Below are 14,365 nucleotides of genomic sequence, written 5' to 3'. Positions count from 1 at the left end.
GGGAGGCGGGCAGGCAGATGAAGGATGGGGGGCCAGGGGCTGGAGAAACACAAAAAGGGACACCGAATGGGGTCGCGGATGGGGGCGCACTCACCTGCTCCTCAGATGGAAAGAGGAGTAGGTGCAGTGGCGCGGGTCGCTAGACCCAGTAAGGCAAAGCTTGGTGACCAATCAGGGGTGGGGGGCGGGCTAGGAGGCGGGCGGGCAGACGAAGGATGCCGGAAGGGAGAGGAGGGAACCACGGGGCAATGCGGGGCCGGGCGCTGGAGAAACACAAAAGGGACGCCGAATAGGGTCGCGGTTGGGGGCGCACTCACCTGCTCCTCAGATGGAAAGAGGGCAATGTTCACATGTGATGTGTACAGGACACTCAGGATCACTTGATTTCAGATGCATGTATTGAAAGCATGTCCCTACTGACACACACAGTTACACAATGATCCACCACATGTACAACCACCCTTCCATGGCCACTGGTGCACACAGATTGCCTTCTGGGGCCCGATGTGTCCCTGCAGCACATGTTCTATGGCCATTTGGGGATCCTGTACATGCATCAATTGGTTATTTTTTAAATGTGTCCTTTTCATGTGATGCTCAAGGTGTATCTCAGACACAATGGCTGCTCACTGTGCTATGTGCTGAGCAGTGGGTTGTAGGAGACACACAGCACACGGATTCGGGAGTAGGGATTTTGCCTTGCCCAATGTGCATGTGAACAGGCATTCAGTGTTATGTTCATGCTACGACTGGTGAAATGCATTTGTGTATGACTTGGTATGTGTGGGAGGTTGTTGATCAGTCATTTCATGTGATTCTATGTCAGGTGTCATTGTCTGGAGCCACTTTCCATTTATCACATGTCACTTCGGATCTTATTGGTCATGTGTTGGCCTTTTGGTATCGCTTGCCATGTCATGGTGTGGCAGACAAGGGTGATGGGGGTTGGGAGAGTTTAGGTGACATACCAGGGATTGTCATGGGCTGTTTTGCAGGGGTGTGTGATACACACCTTGCATGTTTTCCTTTTGGTCACACAGGATTGTTTAGGTTTAAGTAGCTAGGGATGCACACTGTGTAGCACTTCCATGGCAGCATTCTCAGGGTGGTAAGGTTGTGACAGTTGACTGTCTCTTTGTCATCATCGATTGTCATCTGGTATGTGCCAGGCCTGTGTGCAATCCGCAGGGGTAGGAGTTTAGGTGAACAATGTGGCCACAAGCTGGGTCCAGGCTGCCTCGCCACGAGCCCTATCCCCTCCCATGGGCAGCACCTGTGCCTGTGGTTGGGGATGTGGGGGCACCACCATGTCCACAAATTTGTGGAACACTCCCGTCTCCTGCACACCCTAAAGGTGTAGTAACAACCAAACACTCATGTGATTCCACATATTAAAACTTTATAGCTTGGTGGTTCAGTCACCAGTGAATTTTATCATCCCCGAACAGGATTATTAAGTAAAAAGAAATAATTTTACATGACAATTATATGCACTTATAATAAAATAATTAAATAGATAAACTTCAAACATATCTTTCTTAATATAATTAGTAATTCCAATAGTGACTATAACTTCATAGTCTAATAGAACAAATCCCTCAAAATTCAATTTATAGAACACAGGTAAACATTTGCACTTTGTACAATTTCATAGTCCATCTTTGTCTATGATGTATGATGTTCCAAAAGTACTTAAAGTGCAATATCCTTTACGCGTTTCGGGGTAAATTTCTCCCCTTCTTCAGAAGGTGTCTACCAAAATGTATCTTTAGTCCATATATCAACTATTGAAGAGCTATCGAAATCAGTTAATAGACTAGACAGAGAAATAGAAGAATTATCGGAAAAACTAACAACCTTTAAAACAAAAGAAGAATTAACAAACCTCATTGGGGAGGTCAATCAAACTTTAGAGAATTATAAAAAAGATATCGAACAACATAAGGTTTGTAAATTTCGACGGGATACTTTAGATTATCAACAAGATATAGTGTACACTTGGCAAGAACACTATCTTCAGAACAGACCAGATCCCAACAAAAGACAACCTTATAAACCTAGACCGCAAGAACCAGAAACAAGTGACCAGAGCAGCAAGGTCCCAACTAGTGGTGAAGATACAACAAACACAGGAGGAAATTAACCCGCAACTACAATAATACACACATCCCAAGAAGCCTCAACATCGAGCGCATGACCAACTATTTTTTTAGAAAAAAGACCAAGAGATGAGGCAACAAGAAACCTAACACCAAGGCAAAAACCGAACAGCTTATTGTCAATATCTCAAAGAAACATTTGACAAAAGATCAAATAGATACAGTAAACCTTGGCTTGTCATTTGTACCTACCCAAAATTCAAATCTTTTGGAAGAAAAGATCAATTTTCATAGACTTACACGGAAGATGAGACTTAGGGTGTTTTTTGATACACAAACAAAATGGACTATATACGGGAAGAACACAAATACTTGGAAATTAAACCTAAGAGCAGATTTGACCCACAAGTGAACAACCTTACCATCAAGATATTTGAAGAACAAGTTATGAGGGATCTGAAAAGGGTGAATTTCACTAAAAACCAAATATTACAACGTCAGAAGACGACAAAGTGAAATAATTAAAGACCTAGCAGAGGATCGCAGTTTAACTATAAAACCTGCAGATAAAGGAGGGGCGATTGTTCTGATGGACACAACTTACTATGAGACCGTAATTTATGAACTTTTAGATGATGAAAATACATACATTAAAATTGATCATGATCCCACTAAAGAAATCACAGATATGATTAAAAATGTACTGGATAGAGCACTTGAAAATGAATGGATCTCTGATAAAACAAGATAATTCCTTACCAATTAATATCCGATCACACCCATTTTCTATGGGTTACCTAAAATTCATAAAGCATTGACAACACCACCTATGAGACCTATAGTAGCTGGCACGGACAGCATTTTCAATCCTCTTGCAATATATGTGGACAAAGCATTGCAACCAATAGTCCGCAACACACGTACTTATCGGAAGGACACTACAGATCATGTGATGACTTTAACGACCATCAAGGAGGACGACATACTAGTTTCCTTTGATGTGCAAAGTTTGCATACATCAATTCTGCATCATGACGGACTGGAGGCACTCGAATGGGCTCTATTGAACAACAATTGTGAAGCGAATAAAACTTTCATTTTGGAGCTCAGTAAGATCATACTTGTTAACAATTATTTTAGAAACAAGTCACAGTTTTATTTACAAGCATCCGTAACATCGATGGGCTCATCAATGGCCCCAGTTTATGCCATCTATTCATGTTCCATCTAGAGAGCACGCACATATTGAATGCACAACAATGGCAAAACAACTTAATAACCTGGAAGAGGTACATATATGACATTTTCGTTGTCTGGAGTGGATCAAAGGGAGATTTGGATACTTTCCTGGGCTTCATAAATCACTTACACCATTGCATTAAGTTTACAATGGAAGTGGGAGAACGCAAATTGCACTTTTTGGACGTGGAATTACAGATTGGACAAGGTGGCAGATTAATTACCAATATCTACCATAAACCCACAGACGTTAACAATTCATTACATTACTTGAGCCATCATCCTGATCACTTAAGGAACAACTTACCATATAGCCAATTTTTAAGGATAAAAAGAATAACGTCTGACACAACAAAAGTACAGCAAGAGAATCAATTACTAACAGAGAAATACCAAAAAAGAGGTTATCCTATAGATATCATCCAAAAGGCCAAGTCTAAAGCTGAGCATCTCGAAAGAAAGGATTTATTTATCAATAAGACAAAATCTACGGATATATTCCATTTCTCTATGCTTTAAGATACTCAGCACAAAGTCACCATATCACAAGAATAATTAAGAAAAATTGGGGCATTATCAAGATGGATCCACAACTGGACAGATTATTTCCAAAACCTCCACTCATTGTGTACAAGAGAGGTAGAAACTTTAAAAACCAACTAGTAAAAGCTGAAAGAACAAAGATCGACACACAAAAAACTTTGACAAGGAAAAACACGGGCACATACCCGTGGTTAAACTGCTGTAACTGTAATAACGTGATGAAAGGAGGCTATGTGAGACATCCCTACAGTGGACAGAAAATAAGATTGAATGACTACACTACATGTGACACAAAATCAGTCATATATGCTTTAAGTTGCCCTTGTGGCCTTTTTTATGTGTGCCAAACTATCAGAAAAGCTAAGGAAAGGTGGAATGAACACAAGAGTAACATACGTACCAAAAACATTAAATCTCCGGTTGCAAGACATTTTGCCGAAAATAAACATACCATTGCCCAACTCAAGGTGATCATATTGGAAGAGGTGAAAAAATCACTAAGAGGAGAGAACCATATCAGACGCATGAAGCAGAGGGAACTATATTGGATTGAGAAATTAAACAGTCTAGCTCCAAATGGAATGAACGAAGAGTATAACCTAGGTTCTTTTCTATAAATATGCCCATCTAGTATCCAATACGATCAACAAAGTAGTTCCCAAATGCCCAAAATTATCAATAAAGTATTTCTCAAATGACCGATATTGGGGTATTAAATTGGTCATCTTAACTATGTTGAAGCTGATAAGACAACAAATGAGTGGATGATGTTACACACAGTACTATATTTGTATTACATAAATATGATCTTTTCTTAAAAAACGAGTGAAAATGAACATATGGTTGACAGATATACCCAGACTTAGCAAACACATCATGGGAGAAAAGTTAATCAGTTACTATTTAAACAACAAGTATATAAAAAATATTTTATTAGGTGTCAAGTATATCTGCTAAAAATACACTGTGAGCAATGTGATAAAAATGTTTTTGTACATGTAGAGTGTCTTTAAATATTCCAGATTGTGAGCATAACTGGATTTCTTCATCAATCACCAGATGAGGATTGGAATGAATAGTCCCCAAATTGACTGGGACATTAAGGGAATTGCCATTTCTCATTATATTAGATATAGTTTCTGTCCTATTTGGTAGAGTCATTCATAAAAGAAACATTTACGAGCTCCTAAGTTCGTAACTTACCAAAAAGTAAACAAACTGACGTCATCACATTCATACACAATGACGTCATCACGCCACGCTATGATAACGGTGGCCATCTTTGGTACACCGTTTTCGAGCATCAATTGAGACAACCTGTTGATGGGAAGTTCACGCTCAGGTAAGCCCCAACTTCCTGGGTTAGAATGGGTCCTGTGTACCATATGGATACTAGTATAGTTAGAATGTGATCCAGACTGAGAATCACAGAAGGCTGTATATTTAATTATAATTGCAGGTTTCGCTGCGAGAAGATTTCGCACCTAAAACTAAAGGCTCATTCTTCACTTTAGGAGTTAACTAGTGCGGGTAAACCTGTTACTATTTTGATCCAGTGTAATAAGTACATACAATTTGATCCGGAATAGATGTCCTTAGACATTCTTACATTTATTGCAGATTTCTTTTGATAACCTAAACGTTACATCAGATGAAATTCAGAGTATTTCGTGGGACATCAGATTAGAGCACACTATAAATATGGTAAGATTTGTCTATCTAAATAGGGTACCACACAATGATCCTTATTTTTAAATATGCAGCTTTGGCGGTAATTCTTGGAATTTAATTTTAATTATACAAGAACAGCAACTTAGGTTTTTTGATTTTTAATTTTACAGGTGTAGATCTGCATGCAAAAAAACTTTGATGGCTATTTACAGGATGAAAGACCAATTATAGCCACCTACACTACTGATGTCAAAATATATATTTTGATTTGGCTATCCCCAACTCATACTTCAAGTAACTATGGGAATTTACTTTCTATCAAAACTATTGAGGCGATATATTTGGTTGAGGGATTTTTTTATTTAAGCACTCCCCTTTTCGTTACCATTGAGACCTATACACAGTCTTTCTTACCCGTTTTTAGGAATGACAACACGATACACATCAAGTTGGCACTGGAGTCCTAAACTAAGAAAAGTGAAAGGCAAAAACAGATGAAGAGTGATGAATAACTATCCAGTTATGACAGATGGATATTACTTTTTGTGAAGAATACTAATATGGCATTATTTGTTTTCTATTTAAGATCTCATGTTGATATATGGACTAAAGATACATTTTGGTAGACACCTTCTGAAGAAGGGGAGAAATTTATCCCGAAATGCGTAAAGGATATTGCACTTTAAGTACTTTTGGAACATCATACATCATAGAGAAAGATTGACTATGAAATTGTACAAAGTGCAAATGTTTACCTGTGTTCTATAAATTGAATTTTGAGGGATTGGTTCTATTAGACTATGAAGTAATAGTCACTATTGGAATTACTAATTATATTAAGAAAGATATGTTTGAAGTTTATCTATTTAATTATTTTGTTATAAGTGCATATAATTGTCATGTAAAATTGTTTTCTTTTTACTTAATAATCCTGTTCGGGGATGATAAAATTCACTGGTGACTGAACCACCAAGCTATAAAGTTTTAATATGTGGAATCACATGAGTGTTTCCTTGTTACTACAACATTAGGGTGTGCAGGGGTCGGAGTGTTCCACAAATTTGTGGGCACCTGCTGTTTTCTCATAGTTTGATACAACCCAGCGTCAGGGTTGATATTCTCCCCCGCACCCTACTAATTATCTTAAAACATCCATTATATTAATACATTGGTGCGCTCTTGGCCAACTAGTTTTTGGCACCACCATGTCCACCAGTACACCCTGCCGTGTTGCAACATTGTGCAGGACACATGCTGCCACAATGATCCTGCACACTACTGGGGGGGCATATAATAGCTGCCCGCCAGAGCGGTCAAGGGAGCGGAAGCGTGACTTGAGCACTCCGAATGTGCGCTCCACTAGGCCCCTGGTTGCAATATGGGCAGCGTTGTATCTTACCTGGGGTGGTGTGGTGGGGTTCCAGACTGGCGTCATCATGTGGTTGCTCAGAGGGTAGGCACTGTCCCCTGGGGTGGTGATAATGGTTGTGATTATTAGGGTTTGTGTATTTGTCTGTGTATGACATGCATGCATGTGCACAGGCATTTGTACTCACCTAGGAGCCATGTGTCGCCATGCTGCCCAGCTTCCAGGGCCCGGCTCAGGGCTGACATTCTGTATATGAAACTGTCATGGGTGGAGCCAGGGTAGTATGAATAGACAGAGGTGATGATTCCCTTTGCATCGCATACGACCTGTACATTGATGGAATGCCAGTGCTTGCAGTTTCGATAGATGTGCTCAGTGGCCCTACGTGGACATAGGGACACTAGGGTGCAATCTATGGCACCAAGCACTTTGGGGAAGTTTGCCACCCTGTAAAAGTCCTGGACCACGGCCTGCCTTTCTGCGGGTGTTCTGGGCATGTATATGTGCCTGCGGTCTGAGGGGCACGCAGCCATGTTTGCCAACACCTGGTGTAGGCAGCGTGACTGCGTGGCCTGTGAGACAACCCCCACTATGGCAGTAGTCCGCTGAAATGACCCAGTGGCCTTCCTGTGGCGGACGTGTTGACGCCTGTGCGCGTTTTTTAGCATGCTCGTGTTTCCCGTATCCTATTCCATGAATACGTGTTGTTCGCGTGCGTGTGGGCGTTCTGTCTATTTTCCCTGCAGTACTTCCCCAGTTAGGCCTTCTTTTTCACGCGTTGTTCCCCATTCCGTGTGTTATGCCCCATGTCCCGCCCCCTTTTTGGTGTGTGCGCCAACGTTGTGCGCTTTCCCTGTGCAAGTCGCGCACAGTGTTCGGGATGTTGCAATGACATGTGCACCCGTGTGCGCCACGCACGGATTTGGCGCACATCCAGGGGAAAACACGCACAGGCCCTTCCTTGAATCACACACGTGCGCGTGCGCATGCACTTGCTTTTTCACACTTGCGCCAGCTTGCGGTGAGATTTTCGGCGCACATTTGTTCCATGAATCGGCCCCTAAATGTCTCACCACATGTTACACAGTACCATCAGGATCTCCTGCCTGTGCTCCCCTCTTTTTCATGTCTAAGAAGGAAGCTATACTCAGACCATGTAAAGAGAGATACCCATTGTCACTTACCTGTGATATCATACAGTCCCTGGGGTCTGTTACCATATACAACGATTAATTTACTAAAGGCTGAATACCTCTCTGGATACTCCCTCTCTCTCACGGTCAGAGGTAGACCACAATTATGTATATACAAAGGAGAAAGTGACAAGAGCTCAGTTTAGATTTTTCAAATTCGCTGATCTATACCAATAGCCTAGTGAATTACCTCCCTGTACCTATAGTCCTGAAAAAATAGACCAAGTACATACAATTTATACGCAGTACTAGACATTTTTAATAAAATTTACAAAAGATAAAAAAACTCATAAAAATGTTCTACATGAACATGACCCAACATAAAACACATGGTAAATATAAAATGCAACTGAATCACTAAACTCATATACACTTAACCACATTTAACAATTGCAAAAAACACAGATGACTTTGACAGCTCATACACTTTTTGGGTGTTATAGCTCAAACATAAACAAATCCCGACATGTTTCAGTTCTTCTTAGCAATAACTGCATGAACTTTCTTCAGGGGAAAACCACAATTGTCTTGATTACCACCATGCAATCCAGGGCCACATAAAAGATTCCAAATTTAATTTGTATATAAAAAATATATATATACCATATACACCAAACCTGACTTGAGCAGTGCTTATCAACTCGTAAAACACCTCTGGAGCATTATGATTATAGGGTTATGCCCTTCAGATTGTGTAATGCCCCAGCCATCTTCCAACGTTTTATGAATTACATCTTCACAGACGTGTTGGGATTATCTGCCTGAGTATAGCTCGATGATATCCTGGTTCCCAATCCCCTCTATGGTCAATTTGAAAAGTGCACCTTCTATTAACAGCAGACTGAATTTTTGATATTCATCCTTGGAAAGGAAGGACCACAAAAAAGTTCAAGCCATCAATGAATGGCAAAGCCCTAAGACCAGGAATGCCACCCAAACACTTTCTTGGCTTTGCTAACATTTATCTGCATTTTATCCCAAAATTCTCACAAAAGGCACCCGATATAACTCGGCTGTTGAACATCAAACGTCCCTTTATCTGGGATGAACAAGTGGAATGAGCCTTCCACCATTTAAAGAGTGCCTTTACTATTGAACCTGTTTTACTTTATCCAGACGATACCCAACCTTTCATTGTTGAGATGACGCATCTGATCGGGCTTTGGGGGCTCTGGGGGGTGTCCTGTTGCAAAAGAACGTGGAGACGCTACTGGAGCAGCCAGTAGGATATTATTCCAGTAAGAAGTCATCCAGCGCATGTCGATAATGCTGCCAGAGGTGCAACAATATTTACCTGAAGTGTGGCTCTTGGCGTTGATTGAGGGTGGTAACCGCACTGGAGATAAATTGCTGGGTATAGCTTCTGTGACTGCTAGATATCTCGTGGCTAGAGCATGGGGGAAGGCGGCCCCCCTACTTTTGCTAAATGGCTGGCCTGTATGGATTTATGTGAACGACGGGAATCCATGTTTGCTTCAATGCTCCCATGTGCCAGTCGGCTGTTTGATTACTGGGGCCCGTGCAGACAATACCAGATGGACATGACTCATACAGATTACTCCCCTGATCCCACAGCTAAGTGGGAGGAGAAATAAGTGAGCTGCTGGGGTGGATTTTCTGTGTATGTGGGAGACAACTTGGAACATTACAAAGGTGGATCAAGCTGTATCAAAATGGACACTGAATGGTTGTGTACTGGATGATAAAGTTGTGAGTCTCCAGTTGGGGAGTCGTGGGCGGGGCGGTGGGTGGGGGAAGTTTGTTTATATGTTCTAGTGGTTTTTCATTGAAATAATAAAGAACGTTTTTTTAAAAAAGGAAGTCATCCAGCGAATGCAATTATGTTGTAATGGAAAAAGAATTGCTGGCAATTAAAGATGCTGTCAGGAAGTGGTATCAATTGCTGGGAGGTTCTCACCCGGTATCAGTCCAAACGGATCACTGTAACCTACAACACCTCCGATCCTTGAAATATGTGAATAGCAGACAAACTATCATATTGTGCATTTTATTTGCACAATAGGATTTCACCATTATTTACATCCTTACATCACAAAGCCTGAGGGCAGATGCTTTGTCCCACTCCATTCCTCAGAGCGACAGACCAATGGAACCTAAACCCATACTGATAGGTCATCATTTTCTGGGTCTCTACAACATTACTACTGTAACGTAGAGTTCGTACAGGAAAACGCAGTCAATCCGGCTGTACCCTCCATTCTATGTCTTCCCAACATACAACACAATACAGTCTGTGTGTAAGTCCCAATGGCTCTATCTGCCCAGAACAGCATTACGGCACTATGCTTTGTCTGATTTCCACAACTCCAAAGTAGGGGGACACTGAGGACAGAGGGCCACCAAAGAATTAGTGTCCAGACAGTTCTGGTGATTGGGTTGGGCCAAACTCGGATCCCAGTACGTGTCCTCTTGTCCAGTTTGTACTCAAGCTAAAACCAAAAGAAGAAACCCTTAGGTCCCCTACACCGGAACAACCACCATATCCCTGGCATACCCTTGTCACAGATTATGCATTATAGTCATTGACGACTGTTTTTCTAAATGGGCACATTTTATTTCCTTAACCTAAGATACCTACAGCACTGCAAATGGCCAGTGTGTTCTTCAACGATGTGTTACAATGATAGGTTACAAGCGTTATGAAACAGAATGATATCCGATCATGGGGCCCAATTAATTTTTTGGTTTTTGACTGCACTCTGTCGCAACTCTTTCGCAACATCGAAATCCAAAAGGCTCTAAGTTGAGGATACCACCCACAAACCAATGGGCAGACCAAGAAAACCAACCAAAACCTGCAACAGTATCTCAGCTGTTACACCAACGTGCTGCAATGTGTTTGGCCCACAATCTTGGCATAGCTGAAGTAGCCTGTAACAACACCCTGCATACTTCCATTTGCTGTAGCCCTTTAGCAAACGGCATGATTATGAAGGTTCAGACAAAGCATCAATTGGCTGCCAAAGTGCAACAGGACGTCCAGGAGTACTGAACCAAGCAGGTGGAAAGCAGGTGAACCCTGAATCAACCCTACACAGGGGGATATGGTTTGGTTGTGTACCAAGAATCTACCTCTAACCAACCTTCCAACAAAACTTGCCATTTCATGGGTCCCTTCCAGATACTGCAGGATCTGTCCCATGTTGCGTACCGGTTACGTCTACCTCCATCTTGGCGTATTCACCCAGCGTTTCATGTTTCTCTTCTTAAACCCTTTGTTACTGACCCTAATGGTCGTAACCTCACTAGGCATTTGCCGCATTCTGTTGGCAGACACTATGAATTTGAGGTCAAAGCCATTTCTGACTCCTGATGGTGGTGTGGCCACCTCTTCTTCCTCATTTATTGACGTTTATATTAACTGGACCTCAGTCACCTTCTGAGGACAGGACACTCGTGATAAACAGTGCCTGGCGCAGGGCTGCTAACAAAAGCCCGGCAATGAAAGCATTTAATTGTTACAAACTGCACTTTTCATATATATACATTTTTAGGCAATTGAAATGGTGATGGGATGTCAGCAATTGCATGTCAGAGGAGTGCTTGAGAAGGGACAGGAGACAGCTCAGCCTCACAGCAGTCCTTAAGGTTTTAGTTTTAGACGTGAAGGGAGAGTTGACTGCTTTTAACACTGAAGCTTCACCAGAAGATTCTCACTAGAATGTGTAAAGAAATGAGGTGCCCTAAACACCACATTTAGTCACGAGTGCCCACAGAAAGAAAGTGACTTACAAAATAAAGCAGAGTCGTTTATATCCACGAGCACTACCAGTTTAAGATGAAAAGAAAACCCCAATTTTAGCAAGACTCTGGTTGAAATGGGATTATAGTACAATGCTGCTGGACATGCACATGAAATAGCAGCTGACTAAGCCAACCACACACGACATACCAACCACAGCATACTGTGCTGGCAAGTACCAATAGAAATGTGCCTTTTGAACTTCAATCCTATCATGTTTAAAGGCAGTGTCAGTGGTCTGATGTGCTTTCGAATTGCACAATTAGCTGTTAACTTGAAATGAGTGCCCACAAACATTTATGAAACGAGCGCCCACAAACATTTGTCGGCAGTGAGCGCCCGCACACAAGGAAGTTACCCCTCTCCCAAAATTTGACAGGTTAGTTGCACCCTCTTGCCCCATCCCCCGCACGCCGCCACATTTAAATCTAGTTGCACCTCCCTGGTCCCCAGTGGCACGTGGGCAGAATTTATGATTAGGGGCCATCAGTTTGGGTGTAATGTAGTGCACGTTTGGCGTCCAGGGAGCAGGTAACCGATCTCTGAAAAGGTTGGCTATGCGGATGAGGGTCGTTGGAAAAACTGGGTCACCTCATCTCAATGGGCCCCACCTCCTCTTTCTATTTTATGAAAGAAAATCGCTAAATGTCTCTAAAAGAATTAAAATATGAAATGCCTCCCTTTGGGCCGTGACTTCCAGCACTGTTTTAAAATGAACTAGGCCCCTCTAGCGCATTAAAAAAACAAATTATGGATGTTTTCCACTAAACAGGATCTTTGTCTAAAAGAGAAAATCCTAGGATAACAGAGCCCTGTGGAGAGGAGAAACTGGTCAGGTTAAAAGGTCCAGGTCTGCCCCCTCCTAAACCGTTGACTCCCAGAGGAGGATGAAGTCAGAAGAGGGTGAATTCCGACGTTTGGGATTATTATCCTAACATGCTTGTAGTTTACTACTGAAGTCAATGGTTTTGGGCCACTTTTGATAGAAAGATGGCAGTCTGTTTTGGCGGTTGTTTTCATAGGGTATTTTTGGCGAGCTGGGGGGGGCGTTCGAATCCTACACATTTAAAAGCTATGCATCCCATCTTACCCACAGCTTTGTGATCCCGAAAGCTCCGGTACAGGTGTGCTCACGCCCCATAAAGAGATATTTTAACTTTCACAACTTGACTTGTCAGGAGCAGAGCGTGATGGGTGAGCAAACAGAGAGGCCGACCTTTGGCCAGCAACGCCGTCTGCATAAGAGGTCACCAGCAACAACAACTGCCTTTCTGGTTCTTTCTGACAAATTCACTGCTATAAAACGTTTTCTTTAACATATCTCTAGAGAGCTAGATTTTGACGGCTGATAGCTGGTAATGAACGTAGGGCCGTTTATTCTCCATATGTTTTGGTCTGATTTTGCGTAGCCATTTTCTTTTGACTTTTTTGACTTTTCTTGTTTCTTAACTTTTTTTCAACTGCTAAATGTACTTTACCACATGCATAAATCCTAGTGTCTGCAATATGTGGTGAACAAAAGTCTCACCGTTGGTCCTTCTGTGCATTCAACTGTAATGGGGTCAGAAGGGGGGCCTCTGAGATGTCGACTTTTACTCCCTGTCCCCACCATGGCCCCTTCTCTTATGTTCACACAAGGAAAAAAACATTTTTAAAATATTGGGGGAACTTGTTGAATTTCTCCCCTTTCTCTTTGGGTGGAGTTAAAAATTGAAGGAATTTTTAGAAGGCATTTTACATCATAATCGTGCAGACTACCTCATGCGGTATTCTGTTGAAACACTGCATCAGGTAAACCTTAATACTTATAATTTGGCACAGAGTAAAACAAACATATCTGAAATACCACATGTTTTACCAATAGTGCCATGCTTAAAATAAGAGCATTCTTAACTCTCAAAATACTATTACTCCTGGATGTCAGTCCAATTAACAATTAGTGCTAATGACAAGGGTTAAAATCGGGCATTCGGGGCCCAGAAACCCGACTTTATGGCGCAAGTGCAACAAGAGCAGTTAAGCCACCCTCCTGTTCCAGTCCCTTAACTGAGATTTTTTTCCACGATTTTCCGTTCATCACCCAGTCTACCTTCTTTCTCTTTAGTCCCACCATGCTTACCACCCAAGGATTTCCGCCACACTCTGCTAGTGATTACTTTGTAAGTAATTTCCGCTTGAAATAAAACTGTTATTGCTACAACTCACAAGAGTCTTCGGAACAATGGGCAGACTCCCACGCTCATCCATTTGCCATCAGTGGCGGAAGTGGTGCAGAAAGTGGTCTTCTGTTGTGATGTGTGGAATTCAGTATTTCTTCTACCTCAATTCTTGGGGACGGGCCTGCTGGTGTAAAGCGTTGCAAGGAGGCATACAATCCCAGTCAACGCGTGGAGCGGAAATTGTGCAGAAAGAGGTCTGGTGTGGTGCTGTTTGGAGTGCAGTATTTTACTACCTCAACACCTGGAGGCGGGCTTGCTGGTTGAGAAGC

General features: G+C 42.1%; 1 protein-coding gene across 1 annotated transcript in view; it reads right to left on the bottom strand.

The window, feature by feature from the left end:
- The window catches only part of LOC138581825 (retinol dehydrogenase 16-like), a 187,691-nt gene extending 174,688 nt beyond the window's left edge, over window positions 1–13,003 (bottom strand). The window contains exon 1 of the mRNA XM_069652825.1: window positions 12,968–13,003. The gene's annotated coding sequence lies outside the window, so the exon portion shown is untranslated. The remainder of the gene's footprint in view (window positions 1–12,967) is intronic.
- Between the last annotated feature and the right edge of the window lie 1,362 nt (window positions 13,004–14,365).

Source organism: Ambystoma mexicanum, chromosome 3q (genome assembly GCF_040938575.1).
Source record: "Ambystoma mexicanum isolate Mex_15411 chromosome 3q, UKY_AmexF1_1, whole genome shotgun sequence".
Classification (NCBI taxonomy): Eukaryota; Metazoa; Chordata; class Amphibia; order Caudata; family Ambystomatidae; genus Ambystoma; species Ambystoma mexicanum.
This window is presented reverse-complemented; position numbering and strand designations above follow the sequence as displayed.